The following is a 27,553-nucleotide window of genomic DNA, read 5'->3' as shown; positions in this document are numbered from 1 at the left end:
TTTATGTAACCGTATTTATGTGTAGCTGTACCTAAATAAACTTACACAGATAAAATATGCCCCGATATACTTTTGATATACCTTTGATGAGTTCCGAGTCTTTCTACTCCCGGAGCCCGGCCATGGACCAGGATCGTCTGGTGGTAGCCTAGCCAAACAGATTGCCGAGTCTTGGACGGTGAAGCGAAGTGGAGGGTGATAAGAGAAATGTGATAATATGTAGTATCAGTTACAGTAACCAACCTAAAATAGCGAGCTTTCTGAAGCTCCACACAAGGGGGTAATTGAGACCCCTTCTGTTGTATTATTCCAGCAATATAACAGCGTAGCCTAAGAAAGTGGAATTCGGTCAGTTTGTATATCCATTATTTAAAAAAAAAAGGTTTGAGCAGAATAAACTGAACGTTTTGTTTATGTTTCTGTGTGACTAACTTAATATTTTTGGTCTCAATTGCCCCCCTTCGTGGTATATTATTCCCCTCTCAACAACCTTGTGTAGGTGGTACTTAACCAGTTATTCCCATTAGTAGTTGTTCCAATACTTTTATTTTTAATTTTAATTATCAGTGTAATAGTTTTCCCTTTATGTATTTGTTTATCATGTTCCCTATAGTATATAACTTCCTGATATGTACAGTGCTGATTTAGTGGAGCATGAGAGGTGCAAAGAGCTCCGTCTGGAGGTGATGAATGGTATCTTACACGCATGAGAGGTGCAAAGAGCTCCGTCTGGAGGTAATGAGTGGGATCTCACACTCCCTGCTATAACGAGTGCAACAAAAGAGCATCGCATACTAGAAAGTACGAAGGGCGACGAGTCAGGATAAGATACGGAGAGACAATACGAGAAGCGGAGTGGCAGATGCAAATCGACATCGGGCTGAGGCCCGGATGAGAACTAAGACTGTACCACAGCCACATAAAGAAACGATAAAAAGATACGAAGTAATAAGACTGAAGATGGGGAAAGGAACACTTTCACAACACGACATAGGATACAAGAGAAGATACACAATACGCTGAAACAGGACTGGGAAGGTGGACCACCACAAATTATCCTCCACATATCAAAGGTAGAATTTATAAAACATTTGTTAAAAAAGGGAGAGGCGGGCATAATGAAAATCAGGTTACTTAACAGCATCGCATCATGGCTGCTGAGAGAAGTGGATGCATCACGGGGAAAGTATAACAAAAATCCACTTCACTAGAGATGGAGTAACTACCAGACGACTGGAAAAAAAACTGAAATTATTAAAGCCTCAGATAAGAAGAGGAACAGGAGACAGAGACATTGAAATACAGGCCAATATCTCTGACATGTGTCCTGTCCATGGTATTGGGAAAAAAATAATCGGTAAGGGCTTGGTTGAATAGAAGAAGAAAAAAGACTGCCGTGTATTTTTTTTTTTGGGGGGGGCGCAAGATAGCTTTTAACGTTCCCAGTCAGAGCTAGAGTAGTAACTGAGAGCACAAGGAAAACAAGTTCCAGCATTATGCAAATTAGAGGAAGAGAGAGAGAGACAAAAAAAGAGAGTAAAGAGAGAGAGAGACTAAGACAGAGTAAGCACAGTAGCCAAGTACAAAGAGACCCTCAACACTCTTTCTGGATCACGTTCCTGGCAATACTGTGTGCTCGGAGTTAATCATTTTATTAATAAACGAGACGTGCATTTTTTTTGGCAACACTGTTTATATGAAATTCCCGGGAGGGATATTTCTACCCGGCGGTACACATCGATGAGGCACACGGCAGGGGTATTTCTACCCGGCGGTGCACATGGATGAGGCACACGGCAGGGGTATTTCTACCCGGCGGTGCACATGGATGAGGCACACGGCAGGGGTATTTCTACCCGGCTGTGCACATGGATGAGACACACGGCTGGGGTATTTCTAGGCAGAGATAAAGACTCCCTGGCAGGACCGACAGAACAAATACAGAGTGCTCAAGGGGTCTTCGTTAAGGTCGCTGAAGGCTATTCTGAGATTCGATGTCAGTCATGACTCACGAAATCGTAATGACACGATTGCAAACAAACCACAACTTACTTGCCGCGAGTTCAGGCCCCACCCGTGCCGTGCTTTGATTTGATGTCAGTGTTACATTTGGTGTGATAGTCACTAGTACCATATCTTTATTTTGACTAGGAATCTATAGTTTCTCACTTTCTATACTGTAATTCGTTTCAGCTCTCTCATTCTCTCTCTCTCTCTCTCTCTCTCTCCCATAATTCTCTGAGGAAGTAATGACTATTTTTGAGTTTGTTGATGATCTATGGATGAGTTATAATGAGTTAGGACGTGTTGGGGTTTAACACAAGAACTCTGTTGGTATTTATGATGGTATACATTCTATATTTATCAAAGTTGGATGGATCAGTAGTGTGCTGCTGTCCTGTTGTATTTGATAGTTACACAGTGGGAACAAAAGCTCGCTGTGTTTTCCTGTTATATTCCATCACGCAGGATGGTGCTCATGCAAGATGTTGAAATGTGTGAGCCTGACCTGGGAGACTTCAGTAGTGCTAGGATGACCTGGGAGACTTCAGTAGTGCTAGGATGACCTGGGAGACTTCAGTAGTGCCAGCATGACCTGGGAGACTTCAGTAGTGCCAGCATGACCTGGGAGACTTCAGTAGTGCTAGGATGACCTGGGAGACTTCAGTAGTGCAAACATAACCTGGGAGACTTCAGTAGTGCCAGGATGACCTGGGAAACTTCAGTAGTGCCAGGATGACCTGGGAGACTTCAGTAGTGTTAGGATGACCTGGGAGACTTCAGTAGTGCCAGCATGACCTGGGAGACTTCAGTAGTGCCAGCATGACCTGGGAGACTATAATAGTGCCAGAATGACCTGGGAGACTTCAGTAGTGTTAGGATGACCTGGGAGACTTCAGTAGTGCCAGCATGACCTGGGAGACTTCAGTAGTGCCAGCATGACCTGGGAGACTATAGTAGTGCCAGAATGATCTGGGATACTACAATAGTGCCAGGATGACCTGGGATACTACAGTAATGCCAGGATGACCTGGGATACTACAATAGTGCCAGAATGACCTGGGATACTACAGTAGTGCCAGGATGACCTGGGATACTACAGTAGTGCCAGGATGACCTGGGATACTACAGTAGTGCCAGGATGACCTGGGAAACTTCAGTAGTGCCAGCATGACCTGGGAGACTATAGTAGTGCCAGAATGATCTGGGATGGTACAGTAGTGCCAGGATGATCTGGGATACTACAGTAGTGTCAGGATGACCTGGGAGACTTCAGTAGTGCCAACATTCCAATAAAGGTTCATCAGGTAGGGTGGCTTCAAAAATTTTCTTCCAGTAGAGCTCCAGTTACTATGAGAATGTGTTGCTTTGATGGTGAGGAAGAGTTCTTGATCCAAGGAATTGTAGCTACCTTTCCCATTTTTTTCTAATAAGTCGTGGTGACCTCCCATTACCCGAGCTCTGAATGACACTCACTGACTTACTGTCTAAGAGGGAATAGAATTAATCGTGATAGTAACACTACTACTACTAATACTAGTAGTAATTATACATGTATTGATAATGTAGTCAGTGTTAATGGAGATGGTGGTGTTTATGGTGGTGGTGATTACGATGGTGGTGGTGTTGAGCCTTCTATGTTACATCCTTGACGTCGAGGGATCCATGTTATTGATACGTGTGAATGTTCTCCCCAGGACAAGTGTGGAAGACGAGAGACGACAGGAAGCAGGAAGAACAGTGTGAGGTAAGTGTATCTTTCATTATCTCTCATCCATCTGCATACACACACACACACACACACACATGTGCCTAGGACAAAATGGTAACTAACACACACACACACACACACACACACACACACACACACACACACACACACACACACAATCCGCAGATATGGTCAAACGGGCAATTTCTGCATTTTGTTCCAAGCAAATTCAAAATCATGTGACTTTTGAAGGTGAGGACAGACAGTGCAGCATGGCCGGAGAGCAACTGCAAATATCCATATAAAGACAAAGGACTTGAGAGTAAACACTGCACCAAGCATATTACCAGAAATACACGACAAACTCATAAAGTCAGAAGAACATGCAGGAACTTGGAGAAGCAAATTTGGAAGCGCGATAACATCCTACGATTTGTAACGAGACTATTACCAGATCTGAGAGGAATGTGCTGTGAGGAGAAGTAGGTTACCTGTATTCAGTTCCGGGGGGGTCACTGCCCCCCTTCCCCCGCGGCCGGTCCCAGACCAAGTGAAGCAAACGTTCATATGCTCGCAGGACTTGATTATCATCCATTTATTCAGTTATTCATACTCACACTTGCTCACACCAACTCGCAGACACAGTCACTGAGTCAAACATTCACACGTTCGCTCAAGTCCGTGAGGGACTATGACGGCTTCTGTATCTAGTAATGGTTAGATAAGAAACATTGGAAATATTGAATGTTGTAAAAATGCATTAAAATATAAAATACACGAGAGAAAATAATGCTACGTAAAAAAAATTGAGCCAAATGCCAACCGAAAACTGATAGCCTCAAACTCCCCGTCTTCCACCGTTCTTCTCTGTATTGGACTGAAGAAACCACTGGCCGCCGGAACGTTTCCAGAATGAAACACCCAATTCAACTTCTCGGTTTTCTAAATTATTTCTGAGGTGAGGTGAGGTAGGATAACAACTCTTAGCTTGTAAATAAATGTCGGACTCTGAACCTGATCCCTGTCGTACCCTTAAGTCTAAGAAAAAATATATCGCCCTCCCTTCCTTCCTTCCTTCCCTCCACCACAGAACGCTCCCAACCCTTCCTTTTTCCCTCCATAAAAGAATAATCTATTGCCACTATGTATTTATAGTGTTATAATGACTAAATTTTTGTTTATGTAGTTAGATTTCACATGCAAACATACAGACACACACTCGACCCTTGTAACCACATGTAGGTAAGTACACACACACACACACACACACACACACACACACACACACACACACACACACACACACACACACACACACACATACTCGCGCGCGCGCGTGTACGCAGAGAGAAAGACAGATTTTCCCACCCAAACATTTAGGAGAAAAATCACTGTGCGGTTTCCTGTTGTGTATTGGTTTTGACATTGTTATTGATATTGCGTTGAGTCGGCTTCAACTCTCTCTCTCTCTCTCTCTCTCTCTCTCTCTCTCTCTCTCTCTCTCCTCTCAAAATACTTATATTCTTGCCTAGATAATGATTATTTCACGTACTGGTGAAACCCCCCTCCCTTTTTTTTCCCTTCTCATCTTCCTTTCTTCATCTCTCACTCTCTTTGTGTCTTCTCTTTACCCCTCCTTTCCTGCCTATCTTCCTCTTTGCATATCTTTCTCTTTATGTGTCTCTTCATTCCTGTCTTCCTGTTTTCACCTCTCTCTCTCTCTCTCTCTCTCTCTCTCTCTCTCTCTCTCTCTCTCTCTCTCTCTCTCCCCCTCTCTCTCCCCATTTCTCTCTTTATCTTCACATCCCCATCTGTTACTTCCTGTGTCGCTTCATTCCTATCTACCTTCCTCTCGCCCATCTTCCTCGGTACCTTCCTTGCCAAATCGACAATTTACTTGTCACGTAAATCCTTCCTTAAATACCTAAAACGTCACAATACCGTGACTGGAACAATACACAGATAACCCGCACATAGGAGAGAGAAGCTTGTGGCGTGTCGGACCGACTTGGACCATTTACAAAGTCACACAGAGTGACTTTATAAATTAAAATTCGTAGTACATTTCATTTTCTTAGTAAGCTGTCCGGAGTTAGTTTTAAGTGGACCTAATTTTCCCTAACCTTTGTAAAACGTCCAAGTCGGACCAAAAAGTCGTCGTTTATTTGTATATCAACGTCTTGCAGGTTATTTGTATACAAATCCATTATTATTATTTTTTTAATTCCCATTCGTGTTAATTAGTGAGCTGGTTCACCACTCCTCACATACTCATTCTCTTGTGCCTTTTTTTTATCATATATAAAGCAATAATTGTATATAATTGTGACCACGAACGAGTGGTATTGATCAATGACACTCGTTCGTGGTCACAGTGATATAAAATACTGCTCGTTGAACATTGATCAATACCACTCGTTCGTGGTCATAATGATATAATCCAATAAAGAGAGAAAATATATCGATAAACTAGGAATTGGGAAATAAGGCGATGAGATTTAGAAATCCACAATGAAAATGATCGTTTACTAAACACCTTAACAGTTACGAAAGGTTGACGCACACAAACCATACCACGGGCGGGACTTGAACTCGCGGGTTCAAGTCCCGCCCGTGGTATGGTTTGTTTGCAATCGTGTCATTACGATTTCGTGAGTCATGTTGACGCACACATCTCTACACACAGTTGGTACACTTTTAAGAAATCACAATACCGTGACTGCATTAATATGCAAATAACCGCTCATAGGAGGTGATTGAGACACATGTGCAGCAGTTGGGCATCATTATTGTTGAAACGTTTCGCCTACGCAGTAAGCTTCTTCAGTCAAATACAGAGGCAGCAGGTGTAGTAGTGAAGTGAAGATGATGTAATCAGTTCCTTAGCTAGACCATTTTCAACATTACCGTATTATAGGAGGCTGATACTTACGACGACGGTCCTACTTGATCATTATATTGTCAGATACTCCAAACTTTGGAACACTCGTGGCTTGACCTAATCTTGTATCTCCTCCTCTTCCTCCTCCGCTCTTTACCTCTTCTCCTTTCCTGCTTTTTTTTTTTTGTCTCCCTGTCTTCTGCCTAGGTGGGTTCTGTCCTACGGGATCTTGTCCTGCTGGGATTTTGTTCCACCCTCGTGGAATATTAGCTCTCCTGTAGTACTCCTTTGTTCTCTGGTTCTTAGACTGCCTCCTCTGCTACTACTGCAACTAGTACTATTACTACTACTACTACTACTAGTAATACTGTTACTACTACTACTAGTAATACTACTACTGCTAGTACGACTACTGTTTTTACTACTACTACTACTTCTACTAGTACTACTACTACTGCTTCTACTAGTACTACTACTACTACTACTACTACTATTAGTAATACTACTACTAGTACTGCTTCTACTACTACTACTACTACCACTACTACTCCCTCCTCTCGCTATATCTATGTGCTGGTTATTTGTGTATAAGTTAGTACACTTAATATATATCACGAGTACTCGTACTCTGAAATGTGAGAACATTACAAGGGTAAAGGGGCCAAGAAGTACTCGTAATGTACTCTCCCAGTCTCTTGCGAAAGTAGTAGTTTCCGAGGCCTCAGTACCAGCTCTCTCTCAGAGCTCAATCCCAGCTCTCTCTCAGAGCTCAATCCCAGCTCTCTCTCAGAGCTCAATCCCAGCTCTCTCTCAGAGCTCAATCCCAGCTCTCTTTGGCTCTCAAAGTACTCTACTCTCTTGCCGTTCCTGACTTTATAAAATGCAAAAAAAAAAAAAAAGATATACTTTACCCCAAGTTAAAAGTAACTGATAATGTACTTAGGAAACCCAACATGGGGACAGAAACCCAACATAGAGATAGAAACCCAGCATGGAGACAGAAACCCCACTTGGAGACAGAAACCCCACTTGGAGACAGAAACCCCACTTGGAGACAGAAACCCCACTTGGAGACAGAAACCCAACATAGAGATAGAAACCCAGCATGGAGACAGAAACCCCACTTGGAGACAGAAACCCCACTTGGAGACAGAAACCCCACTTGGAGACAGAAACCCAACATGGAAACAGAAACCCAATATAGAGATAGAAACCCAACATGGAGACAGAAACCCCACATGGAGACAGAAAACCCACATGGAGACAGAAACCCCACATGGAGACAGAAACCCCACATGGAGACAGAAACCCAACATGGAAACAGAAACCCAATATAGAGATAGAAACCCAACATGGAGACAGAAACCCCACATGGAGACAGAAAACCCACATGGAGACAGAAACCCCATATGGAGACAGAAACCCAACATGGAGACAGAAACCCAACATGGAGACAGAAACCCAACATGGAGACAGAAACCCAACATGGAGACAGAAACCCAACATGGAGACAGAAACCCAACATGGAGACAGAAACCCCACATGGAGACAGAAACCCCACTTGGAGACAGAAACCAACAGAGATTTCATATCGTCGATTGAATAAATTTCAGTAACGTTGTTATGCTGTACGAACGTGTTCCAGACCGAGTCATTCTAGGAATGAATGATCTCAGATGATGTTCTTGGGAAGGGCGCAGCAAGAGTGTAGTTGTTCTTTGTATTCTTTCCTTTTCTTGTTTGTTCATTGCTCTCCTTCTTTACTCCCTTCTTTCCTTCTTTCTTTTGTCACTTGCATTTCCTGACCTCACGGAAAGGATTCTCACTGACTCACTCAGCAAGAAAGAGTTAGATGCTGGGATGCTGTGAGGAATATCTGAAGGTATATCTTAAGGGATACCTCCCTGTGAGGGCTATTTAATTCAGCTTTTAATTCAACATTTAATCCAGCATTTAATCCAGCATTTAGTTCAGCATTTAATCCAGTATTTAATCCAGCATTTAATCCAGCATTTAATCCAGCATTTAATCCGGCTTTTTATTTAGCATTTAATCCAGCATTTAATTCAGCATTTAATCCAGCATTTTATTCAAATTTAATCCATCATTTAATCCAGCATTTAGTTCAGCATTTAATCCAGCATTTAATCCAGTATTTAATCCAGCATTTAATCCAGTATTTAATCCAGCATTTAATCCAGCATTTAATCCAGCATTTAATCCGGCTTTTTATTTAGCATTTAATCCAGCATTTTATTCAGCATTTAATCCAGCATTTAATTCAAATTTAATCCATCATTTAATCCAGCATTTAGTTCAGCATTTAATCCAGTATTTAATCCAGCATTTAATCCAGTATTTAATCCAGCATTTAATCCAGCATTTAATCCGGCTTTTAATTTAGCATTTAATCCAGCATTTAATTCAGCATTTAATCCAGCATTTAATTCAAATTTAATCCATCATTTAATCCAGCATTTAGTTCAGCATTTAATCCAGTATTTAATCCAGCATTTAATCCAGTATTTAATCCAGCATTTAATCCAGCATTTAATCCAGCATTTAATCCGGCTTTTTATTTAGCATTTAATCCAGCATTTAATTCAGCATTTAATCCAGCATTTAATTCAAATTTAATCCATCATTTAATCCATCATTTAATCCAGCATTTAATACAGCATTTTTGTAATTCTTAGCCTTCTCTTGGTGAGGCATACCAGCAGGAAGCATTTATTTAATGCGGCGTTTAATGCAGTATTTGATATAACATTTATTCGATAATTTAATGTAGCATTTTTTGCAGATTTCTCATCCTGTTCCCCGAGTTGCAAGCAGCTGGGCAGGGGGAAGGGGGGTTCGCTTGCTGGGGGGCAGCGCCCCCGTGGTCTTACCTTCCTTTGGTGTTGCCTCGGGAGAAGATTTCTGCATATTTTATTCGATATTGCAAATATACGTTAGTTATGGAGACTAGGAGGAGGGGAGGGGCAAGGGTGGGTTGGGGAAGGGTAGGTGGGGTGGGGGTCAAGAAGTTGGTGAGGTGATGGGACGGAGAGAGGGGGGTGGGGAAGTGCAGCAGATGTAATGGGGTGGGATGGTGGGGATGGGCTGCAGATATGGAAAGGGCTGGGGGTTGGGAAGGGCAGGTGATGGGTGAGATCAGGCTGGGGCTTCCGTGATGGTATTAAAGCTTTTTGCGTGGATGGCTTAGTAATGTGATCAATAATGTGAGTTGTTAGATGCAGCAGAAAACAGCAGTAACAGCACGAGCAGCAGTAGGAGAAAAAGCAGGAGGAGGAGGAGAAGAAAAAGAGGAAGAAGAAGAAGAGGAGGAAGAAGAAGAAGAAGAAGAAGAAGAAGAATGAGCAAGTGGATAAAATAAAAGTTTATGTATACACAATAATAATAATAATGTAATAATGTAATAATAATGACGATGGTGATGATAATGATAATAATAATAATAATAATAATAATATTTAAAAGAGAAAAGTGTTTTCAAACGAAGATGAACTCACAGTACATTACTAACTCGACAATTTGACAATGATGCATAAAATTGTCAAGGCAGAAACAATTTGGTTAACAGTCAACAATGTGAGATTAAGACACATGTGCAACATCTGGGTATCTTTATTGTAGACGCTTCGCCATCCAGTGGCTTTATCAATACAAATTCTAGGACATAACTTGAAGACAGTAGAACTATGTACAGAAGATGAGGTAATCAGTCCCTCAACCTAGAAGTAGGTGCGAAGAGCACCATAGTCGTGGAGATTCTGAAGCAGAAGACAGGAGCCTGGCGCTTATATAGTAACGTCAGGTGTAGCAGACGAGGGCATATTCACTGGTAGGCGGGATTCCCCAGTGGAAGTAGGTCCTTCCCAAAGAGATGGGTTAGTTGTAGTAGTAGTTGTCGTAGTCGTGAAGGTTATGTACATGTCCTCAGAATTAAGATTCCATGATGTTGCAGTGTCTGACAAGTTGTGTACGAATGGTATATAATACCGACAAGATGAGAGTAAGACACATGTGCAACATCTGGGTATCTTTATTGTAGACGTTTCGCCATCCAGTGGCTTTATCAATACAATTCTACTGTCTTCAAGTTATGTCCTAGAATTTGTATTGATAAAGCCACTGGATGGCGAAACGTCTACAATAAAGATACCCAGATGTTGCACATGTGTCTTAATCTCATCTTGTCGGTATTATATACCATTCGTACACAGTCAACAATGTTGTGAGTCCTGTGTCAGACCAGACCAGTCAGACCCAAATGTCGACTGTGACGATTTTTGTTCCTGAAGACACCAGGATGGTTTCTTGTTCTTGAAGACACCAGGATGGTTTCTTGTTCTTGAGGACACCAGGATGGTTTCTTGTTCTTGAAGACACCAGGATGGTTTCTTGTTCTTGAAGACACCAGGATGGTTTCTTGTTCCTGAAGACACCAGGATGGTTTCTTGTTCTTGAAGACTCCAGGATGGTTTCTTGTTCTTGAAGACTCCAGGATGGTTTCTTGTTCTTGAAGACACCAGGATGGTTTCTTGTTCTTGAAGACACCAGGATGGTTTCTTGTTCTTGAAGACACCAGGATGGTTTCTTGTTCTTGAAGACACCAGGATGGTTTCTTGTTCTTGAAGACACCAGGATGGTTTCTTGTTCTTGAAGACACCAAGATGTTTTCTGTGTTCTTGAAGACACCAGGATGGTTTCTTGTTCTTGAAGACACCAGGATGGTTTCTTCTTCTTGAAGACACCAGGATGGTTTCTTGTTCTTGAAGACACCAAGATGTTTTCTGTGTTCTTGAAGACACCAGGATGGTTTCTTGTTCTTGAAGACACCAGGATGGTTTCTTGTTCTTGAAGACACCAAGATGGTTTCTTGTTCTTGAAGACACCAGGATGGTTTCTTCTTCTTGAAGACACCAGGATGGTTTCTTGTTCTTGAAGACACCAAGATGGTTTCTTGTTCTTGAGGACACCAAGATGGTTTCTTGTTCTTGAGGACACCAAGATGGTTTCTTGCTCTTGAGGACACCAAGATGGTTTCTTGCTCTTGAAGACACCAGGATGGTTTCTTGTTCTTGAAGACACCAGGATGGTTTCTTGTTCTTGAAGACACCAGGATGGTTTCTTGTTCTTGAAGACACCAGGATGGTTTCTTGTTCTTGAAGACACCAGGATGGTTTCTTGTTCTTGAAGACACCAGGATGGTTTCTTGTTCTTGAAGACACCAGGATGGTTTCTTGTTCTTGAAGACACCAGGATGGTTTCTTGTTCTTGAAGACACCAGGATGGTTTCTTGTTCTTGAAGACACCAGGATGGTTTCTTGTTCTTGAAGACACCAGGATGGTTTCTTGTTCTTGAAGACACCAGGATGGTTTCTTGTTCTTGAAGACACCAGGATGGTTTCTTGTTCTTGAAGACACCAGGATGGTTTCTTGTTCTTGAAGACACCAGGATGGTTTCTTGTTCTTGAAGACACCAGGATGGTTTCTTGTTCTTGAAGACACCAGGATGGTTTCTTGTTCTTGAAGACACCAGGATGGTTTCTTTTTCTTGTTCTTGAAGACACCAGGATGGTTTCTTGTTCTTGAAGACACCAGGATGGTTTCTTGTTCTTGAAGACACCAGGATGGTTTCTTGTTCTTGAAGACACCAGGATGGTTTCTTTTTCTTGAAGACACCAGGATGGTTTCTTGTTCTTGAAGACACCAAGACGGTTTCTTGTTCTTGAAGACACCAGGATGGTTTCTTGTTCTTGAAGACACCAGGATGGTTTCTTGTTCTTGAAGACACCAGGATGGTTTCTTGTTCTTGAAGACACCAGGATGTTTTCTTGTTCTTGAAGACACCAGGATGGTTTCTTGTTCTTGAAGACACCAAGATGGATTTTCTTGTTCTTGAAGACACCAGGATGGTTTCTTGTTCTTGAAGACACCAGGATGGTTTCTTGTTCTTGAAGACACCAGGATGGTTTCTTGTTCTTGAAGACACCAGGATGGTTTCTTGTTCTTGAAGACACCAGGATGGTTTCTTGTTCTTGAAGACACCAGGATGGTTTCTTGTTCTTGGAGACACCAGGATGGTTTCTTGTTCTTGAAGACACCAAGATGGTTTCTTGTTCTTGAAGACACCAGGATGGTTTCTTGTTCTTGAAGACACCAGGATGGTTTCTTGTTCCTGAAGACACCAGGATGGTTTCTTGTTCTTGAAGACACCAGGATGTTTTCTTGTTCTTGAAGACACCAGGATGGTTTCTTGTTCTTGAAGACACCAGGATGGTTTCTTGTTCTTGAAGACACCAGGATGGTTTCTTGTTCTTGAAGACACCAGGATGGTTTCTTGTTCTTGAAGACACCAGGATGGTTTCTTGTTCTTGAAGACACCAGAATGGTTTCTTGTTCTTGAAGACACCAGGATGGTTTCTTGTTCTTGAAGACACCAGGATGGTTTCTTGTTCTTGAAGACACCAGGATGGTTTCTTGTTCTTGAAGACACCAGGATGGTTTCTTGTTCTTGAAGACACCAGGATGGTTTCTTGTTCTTGAAGACACCAGGATGGTTTCTTGTTCTTGAAGACACCAGGATGGTTTCTTGTTCTTGAAGACACCAGGATGGTTTCTTGTTCTTGAAGACACCAGGATGGTTTCTTGTTCTGAAGACACCAGTTCTTGAAGACACCAGGATGGTTTCTTGTTCTTGAGGACACCAAGATGGTTTCTTGTTCTTGAAGACACCAGGATGGTTTCTTGTTCTTGAAGACACCAGGATGGTTTCTTGTTCTTGAAGACACCAGGATGGTTTCTTGTTCTTGAAGACACCAGGATGGTTTCTTGTTCTTGAAGACACCAGGATGGTTTCTTGTTCTTGAAGACACCAGGATGGTTTCTTGTTCTTGAAGACACCAGGATGGTTTCTTGTTCTTGAAGACACCAGGATGGTTTCTTGTTCTTGAAGACACCAAAACACCAGGATGGTTTCTGGTGTTCTTGAAGACACCAGGATGGTTTCTTGTTCTTGAAGACACCAGGATGGTTTCTTGTTCTTGAAGACACCAGGATGGTTTCTTGTTCTTGAAGACACCAGGATGGTTTCTTGTTCTTGAAGACACCAGGATGGTTTCTTGTTCTTGAAGACACCAGGATGGTTTCTTGTTCTTGAAGACTCCAGGATGGTTTCTTGTTCTTGAAAACACCAAGATGATGGTTTCTTGTTCTTGAAGACACCAGGATTGTTTCTTGCTCTTCACCAGGATGGTTTCTTGTTCTTGAAGACACTAGGATGGTTTCTTGTTCTTGAAGACACCAGGATGGTTTCTTGTTCTTGAAGACACTAGGATGGTTTCTTGTTCTTGAAGACACCAGGATGGTTTCTTGTTCTTGAAGACACCAGGATGGTTTCTTGTTCTTGAAGACACCAGGATTGTTTCTTGCTCTTGAAGACACCAGGATGGTTTCTTGTTCTTGAAGACACCAGGATGGTTTCTTGTTCTTGAAGACACTAGGATGGTTTCTTGCTCTTGAAGACACCAGGATGGTTTCTTGTTCTTGAAGACACTAGGATGGTTTCTTGTTCTTGAAGACACCGGGATGGTTTCTTGTTCTTGAAGACACCGGGATGGTTTCTTGTTCTTGAAGACACCGGGATGATTTCTTGTTCTTGAAAACACTGGGATGGTTTCTTGTTCTTGAAGACACCAGGATGGTTTCTTGTTCTTGAAGACACCAGGATGGTTTCTTGTTCTTGAAGACACCAGGATGGTTTCTTGTTCTTGAAGACACCAGGATGGTTTCTTGTTCTTGAAGACACCAGGATGGTTTCTTGTTCTTGAAGACACCAGGATGGTTTCTTGTTCTTGAAGACACCAGGATGGTTTCTTGTTCTTGAAGACACCAGGATGGTTTCTTGTTCTTGAAAACACCAGGATGGTTTCTTGTTCTTGAAGACACCAGGATGGTTTCTTGTTCTTGAAGACACCAGGATGGTTTCTTGTTCTTGAAGACACCAGGATGGTTTCTTGTTCTTGAAGACACCAGGATGGTTTCTTGTTCTTGAAGACACCAGGATGGTTTCTTGTTCTTGAAGACACCAGGATGGTTTCTTGTTCTTGAAGACACCAGGATGGTTTCTTGTTCTTGAAGACACCAGGATGGTTTCTTGTTCTTGAAGACACCAGGATGGTTTCTTGTTCTTGAAGACACCAGGATGGTTTCTTGTTCTTGAAGACACCAAGATGTTTTCTGTGTTCTTGAAGACACCAGGATGGTTTCTTGTTCTTGAAGACACCAGGATGGTTTCTTGTTCTTGAAGACACCAGGATGGTTTCTTGTTCTTGAAGACACCAGGATGGTTTCTTGTTCTTGAAGACACCAAGATGTTTTCTGTGTTCTTGAAGACACCAGGATTGTTTCTTGTTCTTATTGTTGCTGCGGAGAGTGACTGAGCATTTGGCAGATATAATGATCCTCTGGCTTCCTGGGTAGTGTTATGGGGGATTCAGGGGAGAGAGCTGAATTAAGGCTTAATCCTGCGGAATTCAACTCTTAAGTTCAGTGTTTCTTTCTTTTATTTTACAAACTCATAGGATCTCTTGTGTCCAAATGAACGTATGTTTTATCTGTTTCTTAGTTTGTGTGTGTGTGTTTGCTTTTTATTTTATTCTTTTTTTTGTTTGTTTACAGTATGCCTCAAGTTCCTTTTTTCTTTGTTCTCTTTAATGTCTGTTTTTACCTGATCGTCTTGCCTGTTTGCAGTGTCTTTCTTAAATTTCCGTTGTTACTTCCCCTTTTCTGTGTTTGCCTGACAGTTTTTTATTCCAGTTTACGTAGTCTGTCTCAAATTCACCTCAGTTTATCTTCTGGCCTTCTTCCCTTGCATTAACATATTATCAATATCATCAAACCAAACTGAACTTAAATCAGCTAATGTAAGAGAATGTTTTTGCCAATTTATTTCACTTCCTGTATTTACATATTTATGCAGTTCTTGTCCTCTAGGTGGCGGTAATGATGAGTGAATTTGCTTATCCACAGTGACACGCACATGTGCTGTGCAAACATATGCACAGCTTTAAGAGCAAATATGACAGAGCCAAGTAGGTTAGTGCTCAGTAGATGTCTGTCAAACCACTCTAAGAAACAGGGTCAGAAGCAATGCCTCGAACACTGCAACCACAAGCAGGCGAGTACACAACACGCTGTATGTATATATATATATATATATATATATATATATATATATATATATATATATATATATATATATATATATATATATATATATATATATGGATAGACAAGGACAGGGGCTAAATACCAGTATCAGCTAAAAGTCAGAGAAAGTTATTATCAGAATGCAGATGTAATATACACAGACTTTGCAAAAGCATTTGACAAATGCGATCATGGCGTAATAGCCCATAAAATACGTGCTAAAGGAATAACTGGGAAAGTGGGGAGATGGATCTTCAACTTCCTAACAAATCGAACACAAAGAGTAGTGGTCAACAGAGTTAAATCGGAGGCGGCCATAGTGAAGAGCTCTGTTCCACAAGGCACAGTACTCGCCCCCATCTTAATCCTTATCCTCATATCAGACATAAACAGAGATATACACCACAGCACCGTATCATCCTTTGCGGATGATACTAGGATCTGCATGAGGCTATCATCTGCTGAGGACGCGGTTAACCTCCAAAGTTTTCCAGTGGGCAACGGTAAACAATATGATGTTCAATGAGGACAAATTCCAACTACTCCGTTATGGAAAACTGGAGGAGATAATAACTAGAACAGAGTATACTACTGACTCCGGCCATACAATAGAGCGGGAAAATAATGTAAGGGACCTGGGAGTAGTAACGTCTGAGGATCTCACTTTCAAGGATCACAACAGTGCCACGATCGCACGTGCAAAGAAAATGATAGGATGGATAATGAGAACTTTCAAAACGAGAGATGCCAAGCCCATGATGATCCTTTTCAAATCACTTGTTCTCTCTAGGCTAGAATACTGCTGTACATTAACATCTCCATTCAAAGCAGGTGAAATCGCAGATCTAGAGAGTGTACAGAGATCCTTTACTGCACGTATAAGTTCTGTCAAGCACCTTAACTACTGGGAACGCTTGGAAGCACTTGACTTGTACTCGTTGGAACGCAGGAGGGAGATATATATCATAATCTACACTTGGAAAATCTTGGAAGGAATGGTCCCGAATCTGCACACAGAAATCACTCCCTACGAAAGTAGGGAGTGATGCAAAATGCCCCCAATAAAAAGTAGGGGCGCCATTGGTACACTAAGGGAAAACACCATAAGTGTCCGGAGCCCAAAACTGTTCAACAGCCTCCCATCAAGCATTAGGGGAATTGCCAATAGACCCCTGGCTGCCTTCAAGAGAGAGCTGGACAGATACCTAAAGTCAGTGCCGGATCAGCCGGGCTGTGGCTCGTACGTTGGACTGCGTGCGGCCAGCAGTAACAGCCTAGTTGATCAGGCCCTGATCCATCGGGAGGCCTGGTCATGGACCGGGCCGCGGGGGCGTTGATCCCCGGAATAACCTCCAGGTAACCTCCAGGTAGCTTGTCTGGGTGAAACTCAACCAGTAAAGAAATGCGAATCTTTTGTATATAGTTCTACAGTCTTCACATACTGTCCTTGAATTGTATTGATAAAGCCGCGGGATGGCGAAACATCTACAATAAAGATACCCAGATGCTGTAAATGTATCTAACTCTTCAAAGGAGGGGGAGTTGAGAAAGAAGAGGAGGAGAACGTGGGTAGCCATTACAAGACCGGAGATGCTAGCTGGGTTTAGACGTAAGGTGGAGGAGGACCAGAGCACACAATTGCAATGCTCTTTGTGATGAGATGAAATGAGAAGTAGGATGGAAGAGTTGGAGGTAAGCAAGGAAGAGAAGAAAAGGTCACCTGCAGCTGAGGACAAGGTCCAAGGTCTGGAGGAAGACATAAAGACGCCGAGGGATGAGCATGAGTAGGCTGAGGGAAGGTGGAAAGAGGCACAGACAATAATGGGAAATGCAGAATGGGAGACAGAAGGTAAGGAAGAGGGAGGATAAAAAAGAAGGAACCTTTGCAGAAATGCTCTCAGGGACCCGGGAGGTACAAGAGACAAGAGGAACAAGAAAAGAGCTGTTGAATATAAGGTCAAGTCCGGCTGGTTCCGCTATTTGCTAGTGTGAGACTGCTCATCTGAAGTGTCTCCTGGGATTTTCTCTGATATTACAGTCGGTTCTGTGCACTTCTGTTTTTGATGTCGTAAACATGCAACAATATATATTTGGGACAGTATATGAAATATTTTCAAGACAACGTTTGATTATCAGTAGTTAGTCTTTGAACTGATGAGAAGTTGTACCCGGTGGCTTATAAACAAGTACAAGAACTAGATTCTGGTTTCAAACTTTTACTGCCGAGAACTTTAACTGCATCATCTGTGGTGTTAAGTAACTTAATGCAAATGAGCGACTCATTCATGTGCAGATTAACACTCCATTTTTTTTCCCTGTTGCATCTAAGTAGATTCTAGCAAAGGATTCATATTTCACTGTCAATAGTAGTGTTTTACTCTTGTTTCTGTGAAAGCCACAAACAGTGCATTCGATTCAGTGAGTTCACTAATAAACTGTATTCAGTTGTTGATACTTGTTTTAAGACCTTTATGTCTGCAGACATAAATGATGTTATATGCTTGAGGGATGCCTCCTTTGCTGTTGGTCGTAGTACCTGTGGCTCTGATGAGCCACCCACTGGCTTTGTGTCCAGTCCAGTATAGCTCCTAGGTGGTGATGCAGTCTTGTCATTTCTTTCCATTTTGTTCCGCTTCCTGGCCTTTTAAAAATCACTGCCTCTGTGGAAGTGTCACTAAACCAATTAATTAAAAACTCTCCTAACACGTATGCAGGTGACGTACTATGTCCCTGGCAAACATCACGATTTCAAATTTATTAGTCAAATAGGTAAAAATTTTGGAGTTGCAATGAAATAAACCCATAAATACTCTGTTAGAACATGCCTAAACTTTAGGCATGACCTACTTCCACATTTGAATTTGTCAAATGTGATACCACCTACGACTGCTGCACCTCATCTGCCTACAGTATATAAGCCACTTCTTCGCACATATGCTGTATTCTTTTCAAGACTGAATTCCCTGTAATTTATGTATCTAACGCAATATTTTTCTTATGTTCTCTTATCTGTCATGATGCTCAGCAGTGTTTAAATGCGAGCCCAAGGTTATGTATTGGACAGTTATCTAATCAACGATATACTCGATGGCTTAAAAAACATGTCCGTATACCACAAAATTATGTCCGTATACCACGAAAATATATCCGTATACCACTAAAATATATCCGTATACCACTAAAATATGCCCGTATACCACTAAAAATATGTCCGTAAACCATAAAAATGTATCTCGACCCGTGTTCCAGATCTCGGTATTTCAAGAAGTGTCGATGTCATCCTGTTATAATGGAGTAATTCGAAGCAGTTCTTTAAGGATATTATAATGTAAATACCGTGGATGAGAAATTACATATTTTCATTGGCTCTTTCTGCTACTTACCATGGTTTTGGGAGTTGTTTAAGTCTTTTGAAGACCTGAGTTCATGCATCCAGTCTTTGTTCCCTAGGCTGCCCATGGTCTGAGACACTGGATAATTCACTCATCTATCTATCCATTCATTGCATGTCGTAAGCTCCTCTCCTATATGCGGGTTATTTGTGTATTGTTCCAGTCACGGTATTGTTTCTTTTTGTTCTTCATTCATTCATTCTTGTTCCTGTGAGCCACAATCGTTATTTATAAAGGACAACATGAAGCATGTGGGGTTTACTGAATGTCTTGTAGTTATGCAATATAATTATTGCCAGAATAAAAAAACAAACACGGAACGGGTGGAGTTTCAACCCATGACAAATGAGTTATAAAACTCTGGTCTAGTGATTACAGATTTTAATAAATTTAAATATGCTTTAGTTCATTAAACTAGCTGGTTGTATTTTAATACAGTGTCCTTGAGCTGCCGTATATGACAAACTAGAGAATGGGAGTGAAGAATTTGACACGTGCAACATCTGGGGATCTTTACTTGTAGACGTTTCGCCATCCAGTGACTTTACAAGGATATAATGTGAAGAATATAGAATTATATATAAAAGATGAGGTAATTAGTCCCTCAGCCGTGGAGTCTTGAAGAATCTGAAGGAGAGTCTTCAAAGTCTTCAAGACTACGGTGCTCTTCCCCATATCCAAGGTTGAGGGACTAATTACCTCATCTTTTATATATAATATTACTGTCTTCACATTATATCATTGTATTGATAAAGCCACTGGATGATGAAACGTCTACAAATAAAGATACCCAGATGTTGGACATGTGTGTAATTCTCCATCTTGTGGGTATTATATACCATTCATGTACCGGAGAATGTGACTAAAACTGACTTTGTTCACAGTGAACCGTTGTTTTTTCTAGTGGAGATGATATTGTTAACTCGATATAAATATTACCGTGAGTTAGCTAATACTATCTAACGCATATCACCGAGGGTTAAGGAGTTCTCTATAACAGCATTGTTCTACTGTCTTTTGTTTTTCCTCCCACAATGCGTCCCCAGCCGACACAAGCTAAGTTTTTGCATTGTTTTTCTTTGCTTTTATCCTTTTATTTTTGTTTATTGTGATCTGATTACACACACATTATCATTTTATATATATATATATATATATATATATATATATATATATATATATATATATATATATATATATATATATATATATATATATATATATATATATATATATATATAATAATGTATGTGTAATCATCTCGTTGTATTCACTTAGTTGTGGTTGTGGGCTCGAGCTCCGGCTCTTGTCCACGTCCCTAAATTACCCATGATCTATCATTAAATTGCTGGCCTCGTGGTCGTTGAGTAGTGTTTGGACTACGCTGCTTCCATCACTTCCTCATACAGATCGTTCCACTTCATAACAACGATCACATTGAGGAGGTATTTCCTATCATCCCTGCGACTCATTTGCGTTTTCAGCTTCCCTCTATACCCCCTTGTCCCCAGTCCCCAGTCCCCTCCTATCAGACAGTCTCTCTCTTGTCTTTCTAATCTCGACCTGATCATGTAACCTCTGGTTCTCCTTCTTTCATCTAGTGTTTCATTTAGTCTTCCTTCGTGCGTCTTTCCTTTGAATTCCGAAACTAAATTGATCTCGCTTTGACACTTTAGATTCTTGTTGTATTTGTTTAGCTTAGGTTCCCCTGTGTTGTTGGTGCTGCTACTGATGTTTTCTTTAGTAATTCTGGCATGTGTTCTACTTAGGATCCTGAAAGACTCTTTGTTGGGGTACCTGAATGCCGTGGTTATTCATTTGATGTATATACCTCAGGTGATGTACTTGGTGTTAAGTTTATCCGCAAGTCATTTTACCCTGTCATCCAAGGCTACACTGTTTATGTGGGTGTTTTTTCTTCTCGATTTTTATAACAATTCCTGGGACTGGAGCTCAATAGTCACATCTTCCTGTTCTTCACTCATTGCTCTTTTAAATATGCCTCTTCTTTTGTAGAATTCTAGGTTGACCAAAAAGTCAATGTGACTTATGTCTATTGTGGTCCTTGTAACCTTAGTATTAACAGCTTCGTTACCAGATACACTTCAGTCATAATGATAACCATAAAAATTAAAACAGATAAGTAACACATCGATACCATGCCTAACCCTTCTAGGGTAGGGTAGGTGCCTGAGCCCGAGCCTTTAGCTCATAAGACTGTCATTCCCATTTGCCTCCTTGGGGCGAGGATGGCGGACCAGAGAGGCGTAGCTTGTGGCTAGGCCTGGGGACAGTTGGTCCCAAAGATGAGGAGGTACTTGTGCCTCCTCCCATGGGAGACTTAGGTCTCAGACACTCCCTAAAGAGGGAGCCAAGGCCGGGCCACCACTTGGAAAAGGCCCGGGCCGGGAGAATACCGGCTAATCTTTAATAATAAATAAGATAAGTAACTCAACTGCGTGAAAATTAGTTACAATATGAAGAGGTACATTAGAAACAGAGTAAAATGAACAGTGTACATGAACATTAAATAGAGAGAATCAGCTTAATATTATAGCTACGCTAATGTTAAATATAGTACAAGAACTCATTCTCCTCCCTTTCTGTAGCTTCATTCATTAAGAACCTTTTAGCTCTCCTCGTGAGCTGGCTCATGCTAGGACTCACTTGGACGTATTCAGGCAATCCGTTCCACTCCTTTATTACTGTATAAACTATGTTCCCTTCCCCTAGTACAGTACTGGTTTTGGTTCCTAACCCTGATAAACATGACAGCAGGATATTCTGGTCACTGCCTGTTAGCAATTTTATAAACATGATTTAGCTTCAGCTTCTTTATCCTGTCTTCAACATCCAGCACATTCAGTTGTTGTAATTCATTCTGGCTAACATCATGCTATCTTGGACCCTGAATGAATCTCACCATTTTGTTCTGGGGTGATTTGTAGTCTGTCTTTTTGTTTGTATGAGAAGAGGACCATGAAGAACGAGAATAATCTACATAAGTGTATAAGAGTTAGACATAGGGTCCTGCGAGCCACAGTAAGTACACACTGTTTGTCTACAGAGGAACTTTAGCCTGGTATTTGCTTTTGTTTACTACATTGTTCACTGTCACTTCTGACATGCATGGGTCAGAGGAGTTTCCCAGATATTTCACTAAAGACACTAAAGTCATGGCTCCCCATTACACTGACATTGAAAGAATTGACCCTTTTCAGTTTATTTTTTATGCCAAAGAGTAATGGCCTGTTTTCTCAAGGTGTAACGATAGTTTGTTGTCTACTAACCATTTCGTGAAGGACATTAGTTCTTGACACTGACGTACATGAAAAAAAGAGCAGACAGGAGTTAAGGAGACAGGAAGGGAGAAGGAGGGAAGGGAATGAAAGGGAGTGAGAGAGGGATGGAGGGAGGGGAAGGTATGCAGTGAGGTGTCAGTCTCAATACTGTTGACACAGGGCGCCTCACTCGTCCTCCTTGCCTCACCTCTTCTCACTGTTAATTCTCCTTGTCTCTCCCTCCATCTTTCTTCATACCTCAGTGTTGCTACGCGCGATTTCACCCTCTCCTCTCTCTGTCTCCTCTTGCATTGTTAAGATCGCCTGTCTGCGATTGTATTGTATATATATATATATATATATATATATATATATATATATATATATATATATATATATATATATATATATATAATATATATATATATATATATATATATATATATATATATATATATATATATATATATATATATATATATATATATATATTATTATCACACTGGCCGATTCCCACCAAGGCAGGGTGGCCCGAAAAAGAAAAACTTTCACCATCATTCACTCCATCACTGTCTTGCCAGAAGGGTGCTTTACACTACAGTTTTTAAACTGCAACATTAACACCCGCCGTATCCCACCAAGGCAGAGTGGCCCAAAAAGAAAAACGAAAGTTTCTCTTTTTAAATTTAGTAATTTATACGGGAGAAGGGGTTACTAGCCCCCTTGTTCCCGGCATTTTAGTCACTTCTCACATTATCAAGGACCTATCAAAACAAAAGGTTAACAAGAAGGCATATAAGGTCGAGACTACACCTCACTGCCACCCCACAACAACACCTGACTTTTTATGATGATGTAGGTAGGTAGTCAGTGATCCGTGAAACACATCTTATATTCTACACAAAAATTTGTGTAATGTATCTTAAATTCTTCCCAAATTTTACTAATTATAAATGAATCCAATTTATATAGACCAAAAGAAATATTCATATTATTTTCAAAACTACTTTTTATGAAACATGATTTTTTTTTTTTATATTCCTGTCGACCATGGACTTGAGTAATACAACTTTCTCAGCATTTTGAAGATCAATTGGATGATTAAAATCTCTCACATCAATAAACAGAACATTGGAATCTTGTCCAGTTCTAATGTTATATTTATGTTGTTTTAATCTTAGTTCAAGACTTTTACCAGTTTGACCGTAATAAACTTTATCACATATCTGACAAGGAATCTTATAGACGCACCTGTCAGAATTTTGAGGGGATTTTTTTATCAAAAGTTTTTCTTTAACTGTATCAAGATTTTTAAATGCAACTTTGTTATTAAAAGTCTTAAGTAGAGAAGGAATATCAACCAAGTTTTCATGGTAAGGGAGAACCAACATATTTTTTAGTTGAATAACGTTGGTTGTCCCTTTTTGGACTGTAAAAGGTTTTTCTAGCTATTTTTAAAGATTTATTAATTAAGTTGATTGATAAATCCTTTAAAATAGCTAGAAATACCTTTTACAATTAAAAAAGGACAACCAACCTTATTCTACTAAAAATATGTTGGTTCTCCCTTATCATGAAAATTTGGTTGATATTCCTTCTCTACTTAAGAATTTTAATTTCAAAGTTATATTTAAAAACACTTACTTACCTGTGAACTCCATGTTTGTTCAAGACAATGTTAACTGTGAAATTATATTGCGATATCAAAATATTCTTTTTTTTTTTTAGATTACTTTTATTTGAGAATTCAGTTTTCCCAAACTTTACATCAACATACTGACAAAAAAAAAATGGTAGGCACAGAATGTTCGCAAGCAATTTTAAAAAATAAATAAGTGATGGGGCGTTTGATGCAGCCTAATGGCTATGTACATAATTTCTCTCCACAAAAAATCGTTCGCCCTCAGAGTACATCCAGGTAGTGCTGAATGATTTCCTTAACGTTGAATGAGCTCATTCAGTTAAAAGCTTTTATTTTGCTCATTGGCGTATCTCCCACGTGTCTTCTATCAATCCATTGTTTACCTCCTCGAGTCGAACACTGTGCCCAGAGAATTGACTGATAGAATTGTTGATGCTCACTCAACCGTTGAAGATCAGCAGGAAGCCTGTTACTGGAGACTTTTGGAAAGGCGGATGAGTGATGCATACGAACGTTTGTGGCATAGCTCTCTCTCCCTCCTTCATAATCCTCTCTTCAGCCCTCCTTCCATTTTTCTTCCCTACACCTCCTGAACTGAGAGAGCGTAATAACCACTTGGTAACAACTACAGCCCCTGCTGGAACGATGCCTTTGAAGCTGTGGTAGCTACCGAACTCAGCGGAATGCTGCAGTCTCCAAGCTCAGCCTGACAAATTTCATTACTTCGTACAGGTAACATCCTTTGTGACACAGTATAACGGGGAAACCCATCCTTTCTGATGAATATAAATGGATAACCTATCCTGTGTGATGGAATATGGCAAAGACACCCATCCTGTGTGATGGAATATGACAAAGACACCCATCCTGTGTGATGGAATATGAAAGAGTAATCCATCCTGTGTGATGGAATATGGTAAAGACACCCATCCTGTGTGATGGAATATGGCAAAGACACCCATCCTGTGTGATGGAATATGACAAAGACACCCATCCTGTGTGATGGAATATGAAAGAGTAATCCATCCTGTGTGATGGAATATGGTAAAGACACCCATCCTGTGTGATGGAATATGACAAAGACACCCATCCTGTGTGATGGAATATGACAAAGACACCCATCCTGTGTGATGGAATATGAAAGAGTAATCCATCCTGTGTGATGGAATATGGTAAAGACACCCATCCTGTGTGATGGAATATGGTAAAGACACCCATCCTGTGTGATGGAATATGACAAAGACACCCATCCTGTGTGATGGAATATGAAAGAGTAATCCATCCTGTGTGATGGAATATGACAAAGACACCCATCCTGTGTGATGGAATATGGTAAAGACACCCATCCTGTGTGATGGAATATGGTAAAGACACCCATCCTGTGTGATGGAATATGACAAAGACACCCATCCTGTGTGATGGAATATGGTAAAGACACCCATCCTGTGTGATGGAATATGGTAAAGACACCCATCCTGTGTGATGGAATATGACAAAGACACCCATCCTGTGTGATGGAATATGGTAAAGACACCCATCCTGTGTGATGGAATATGGTAAAGACACCCATCCTGTGTGATGGAATATGGTAAAGACACCCATCCTGTGTGATGGAATATGACAAAGACACCCATCCTGTTTGATGGAATATGAAAGAGTAATCCATCCTGTGTGATGGAATATGACAAAGACACCCATCCTGTGTGATGGAATATGATTTAGTAATCCATCCTGTGTGATGGAATATGACGTTCAGGAAACCCATCCAGTGTGATGGAGTATGAGAGAGTAGCACACACCCTGCAGTTTGTATCTAATGTTTTATATAACTGTCGAAGGCACCACATACCAGAATTTTTGCCGATACTGATACTCAGCTTTAAAGCCGATACAGCAACCTTAGCCGATACCCACCAATATCGGCACTTTTGGTCCGCCCCGATTTAAAGCTACCCCTTCTTTATCTCCTTCCTCTCTCTCTCTCTCTCTCTCTCTCTCTCTCTCTCTCTCTCTCTCTCTCTCTCTCTCTCTCTCTCTCTCTCTCTCTCTCTCTTCCTTCTTTAATTATTTCACATATTCCAGCTGTTACACACCCTCAAACATGGGGAATAGGGGGAGCAACACAGAGGTAATAAATCATTGAGATAGATAGATAGATAGAGAGAGAGAGAGAGAGAAGAGGATAAAGGGGACAAGGAGACAAAGAGTAAAGAGGGGTAACAAGGGAGAGGTGGCTTAGAGGGGAGAGAAAGGAGGGAGATAGACCTGGAAGGTGGATGAAAGGGTGAGAGGGAGAATTGCGATAAAGCTGACAGTAGGTGTATGGGTGGTGGTGTGTGGTGATGGTGGTGTATAGGGTGGTGGTGTGTAGTGATGGTGGTGTATAGGGTGGTGGTGTGTAGTGATGGTGGTGTATAGGGTGGTGGTGTGTAGTGTTTTTTTTTTTGTTTTTTTTTATTCGCCGGTATTCTCCCGGCCCGGGTCTTTTCCAAGTAGTGGTGACCAGGCCTTGGCTCGTGTGTGTGGGGTGGTGTTTTTGTGGTGGTGTGTGGGGTGGTGATGTGTGGGTGGTGATGTGTGTGTGGGGTGGTGTATGGGATGGTGGTGTATGTGGGGTGGTGGTGTGTAGTGGTGGTGGTGTATAGGGTGGTGGTGTGTGTGGGGTAGTGTATGAGGTGGTGGTGGTGGTGTGGGGTAGTATGTGTGCGGTGGTGTGTGTGGGGTAGTATGTGTGCGGTGTTGTGTGTGGGGATGGTGGTGTGTGTGGGGTGGTGGTTGTGTGGTGGTGTGTGTGGGGTGGTGGTTATGTGTGGTGGTGGTGTGTGTGGGGTGGTGTGTGTGTGATCATGGTGTATGGGTGGTGGTGTGTTTAGCGTGGTGTATATGGTGGTGGTGTGTGTGGGGATGGTGGTGTGTGGGGTGGTGTGTGGGGTGGTGGTGTGTGGTGGTGGTAGTGTGTGTGGGGTGGTGGTGGTGTGTGGGGTGGTGGTGTATGGAGTGGTGGTGTGTGTGGGGTGGTGTATGGAGTGGTGGTGGTGTGTGTGTGGTGTGTATGGGGTGGTGGTTTGTGTGGGGTGGTGGTTTGTGTGAGGTGGTGGTTTGTGTGGGGTGGTATGTGTGGGGTGGTGGTGTGTATGGTGGTGGGGTGTATGTAGGGTGGTAGTGGTGAGTGGGGGTGGTGTGTGGTAGTGGTGTGTGGGGAATGGTGGTGGTGGTGGTGGTAAGGGTGGTTATTGTGGTGTGTGGTGGTGGTTATGGTGGTGTGGGGGATGGTGGTGGTGGTAGGGGTGGTTATGATGGTGTGTGGTGGTGGTTGTAGTGGTGTGGGGGAGGGTGGTGGTGGTGGTAGGGGTGGTTATGGTGGTGGTTGTGGTGGTGTGTGGGGGTGGTTGTGTGGGGTGGTGGGGTTAGTGGTGTGTGGGGGAT

At 41.5% G+C, this 27,553-nt stretch overlaps 1 protein-coding gene across 4 annotated transcripts in view; it reads left to right on the top strand.

Moving 5' to 3' along the window:
- Positions 1 to 27,553, top strand: part of LOC138855208 (uncharacterized) — a 279,887-nt gene that overhangs the window by 140,160 nt on the left and 112,174 nt on the right. For 2 of the 4 annotated variants that reach the window (XM_070103276.1, XM_070103267.1), the window contains exon 2: positions 3,699 to 3,748. The exons of the other annotated variants lie outside the window; for them this stretch is intronic. The gene's annotated coding sequence lies outside the window, so the exon portion shown is untranslated. The remainder of the gene's footprint in view (positions 1 to 3,698; positions 3,749 to 27,553) is intronic. 4 annotated transcript variants of the gene reach the window in all.

This window comes from Cherax quadricarinatus, chromosome 5, assembly GCF_038502225.1.
Source record: "Cherax quadricarinatus isolate ZL_2023a chromosome 5, ASM3850222v1, whole genome shotgun sequence".
Classification (NCBI taxonomy): Eukaryota; Metazoa; Arthropoda; class Malacostraca; order Decapoda; family Parastacidae; genus Cherax; species Cherax quadricarinatus.
Note: the sequence above shows the minus strand (reverse complement) of the source record. Positions and strands in the feature narration are given on the sequence as shown.